The sequence below is a fragment of the Syngnathus typhle genome, unplaced genomic scaffold (genome assembly GCF_033458585.1).
Source record: "Syngnathus typhle isolate RoL2023-S1 ecotype Sweden unplaced genomic scaffold, RoL_Styp_1.0 HiC_scaffold_228, whole genome shotgun sequence".
NCBI lineage: Eukaryota > Metazoa > Chordata > Actinopteri > Syngnathiformes > Syngnathidae > Syngnathus > Syngnathus typhle.
Window position 1 is genome coordinate 67,501 of NW_026872132.1, and position 2,500 is coordinate 70,000.

The window sequence follows — 2,500 nt, forward strand, 5'->3', positions numbered from 1 at the left end:
CCGCACCTTCCCTTCAAGCCACCTCAATCTGGTCGCTGAAACCTTACCGACAACTGCCCTGAAGGTGACTCTCGGGAGTAAGAATGTGCAGCACACCAGTATCTTCTGCGAAGGCTTTAACGCCGACGCCGTAATATCTGCAGCTCCATACTCACCTGCTCGTCCGATCACCAAGTTCTTCTCCATTCCTTCCTCCGAGCCACTCAGCAGGACTAGGTCATCCGCAAAGGCCAACGCGGCAATTCGGCGGTCGCCCCAGACCAGGTGACTTCTTTTGCGTTCGAAGCTATGGACGAGAGAATCCATAGCGAGGTTGAAAAACAGTGGGGACATTGGATCGCCTTGCTTAACATCAACCTTCATGGAGATGGGTTCGGAGTAGGCGCCTCCGCAACCCACACTGGTCGAGCAGCCCACATACGAGTGACGGATCACCTCGATTACACGTCCGTCTACGCCCAAGCTTCCCAGCACACACAGGACATGGTCATGAGAAACCGAGTCGAAAGCCTTCGCAAAGCCAATGAACACGACCGCCAGCGGCACGTCAGCCGACCTCGAGCGCCCCATGACCCGATTAATCGAGAATCACGAGGTACCTTCGCAACCACTCGCGCCGGCGACGAAACCACGCTGCCCGGGGGCCAACAGGACAGGCTCGCGCTAGCCTCATCACCATCAACCGCCCAAACAACCCCAGCACGACTGACCCCACAGTCCCAGGCCACCAGCCAGACACTATATCCAGCTCAGTAGGGTCAGTTGATCTGAGTAGCAACCGGGTCTTGCACCCCTTGAAGGCTTGGGGAACGACTCCACGTACCATCCATGTCGTGAACAGCCTCGCCAGTTGCGTACCGTCCGGGTCCCAGTCAAGAAGAGCCTGCTTCCTGATCCCGTCTGGGCCCGACGCAGAGCAATTCCTCATCTTAGCCAAGTTAGATACAACTTCCAGCCCCAGGATCGGGTGGTAGAATGAATCGTTATCCGCGGTCAGTCCCACCCCGAAGCCCTTATTCCATAGAACGGCTCAACCGTTTCACACTTACTCCGAAGTGTCTATCCACCAACTCCAGCGGCAAATCACAGCTACGGGGCGTCAGACCATCCAAGATCCGCCGTGCCAGCCCCTTCCTCATTACAGAATAGCCGCGCTGCTGGTGATAGAACACTCTTCCACGTTGGACGAGCCGCCTCGCCCAACCCGTCTGTCATCGGTCTCGAGGTCTGGACCTCGCGGACTTTGTCGGCCACCCTACCTTACCCCCCAGGGCTTTCATGAGATCCAAAGCAGAGGACTCGATCAGGCTAGGCTCCCGACCTGCTTTCTTGACTAAGGCAGCGGTGGCCCGATGCTCCACACCCCCCGCCAGCAGCTCTTCCAGAACTCTATTCATCACCAGATCTGGAAGCGACGAGGGGCAGGTCCATTTCTGGGGCGCCGCCCTGGCAGCCAGGGCTCGCCAACGCACACCGGACGCACCGCCTGCCGCACGACCGCACAGGGACCCCCATTCCACCTCACCTGCTCTCCAGACTCTCCGTTTCCAACAACACATTTTCCGCTTATGATACCTGTACCTTTCCATAAGCTTCACCATCCGAGACTCCTACCATCACTTGGTCCGGAGGCCTCGGACCCCCTTATGCCGATTTCCAGACGGGCCCTCTCCCGCTTCTTCATTCACGCCGCCTCGGAGAGCAGGCTGCAGCGCTAACACGACCCCCGCCACCCCAACTCTCATACCCGAGGCAACGGAGGTCATTGACACCACTGAGGAGTTCTCAAGAGCTTCGCCAGCCGGGGTCCACCCGCTCCTTCGGCCTGACTGACTGTGGCTCCGATCCTGTGCCTCTGTCTGTACGGACTTCCTAACCAAGGAGTTTTCGCAACCATGGCCCGTAGAAGTGACTACAAGCCGTTTGGGGACCCCGAGCAATGCCTCCGGTGGTTGGTCCCCATGGCCCCCGGAGAGGTTGATCCGCTGGCCGCGCACGTGCCCAACCTCAAGCACGTCCCGGGGAGGTAGCTCGAGCAGCAGCAGCCCCTCACCTAGCTGCGCCTCAGCCCATTTTTGGTAACCCAGAACGGCCTTCCTGGGTGGTCTGTAAGATATTAGACATGTCTACCGCCTCACTACCGTGAGAACACACAGGAGAACAAAGTCCCCCGACACTATAGAGCTATACATCGAGATCCACCCCGAGCAGCCGTTTGCTAGGCCGCGCAGCCCAGCACCAACTCGTAAGCCACCGCAGTCCAACCCACTAAGGAGAGGCCTGCCACATAGTGTCAGACTCACCCCCCGTAAAGCTGGCTAACGGACAACTCGCCATCCAACTGCCCGGAGCTACAAAAGCCCAGAGAGCTATGGAGCTCATCAACGGGGAGGAAAGCGGCCTGCAACAAACTGGCCACTACCCCCCGTACACCACATATTCGCCCCAAAAGGATTTGAGAAACGCATTCGGCAAAGGTCCAAGCGAGCACATAGGCATC

The 2,500-nt window shown here is 58.4% G+C and overlaps 1 pseudogene; it reads right to left on the reverse strand.

Moving 5' to 3' along the window:
• The window catches only part of LOC133149020 (28S ribosomal RNA), a 9,274-nt pseudogene that overhangs the window by 2,702 nt on the left and 4,072 nt on the right, over positions 1 to 2,500 (reverse strand).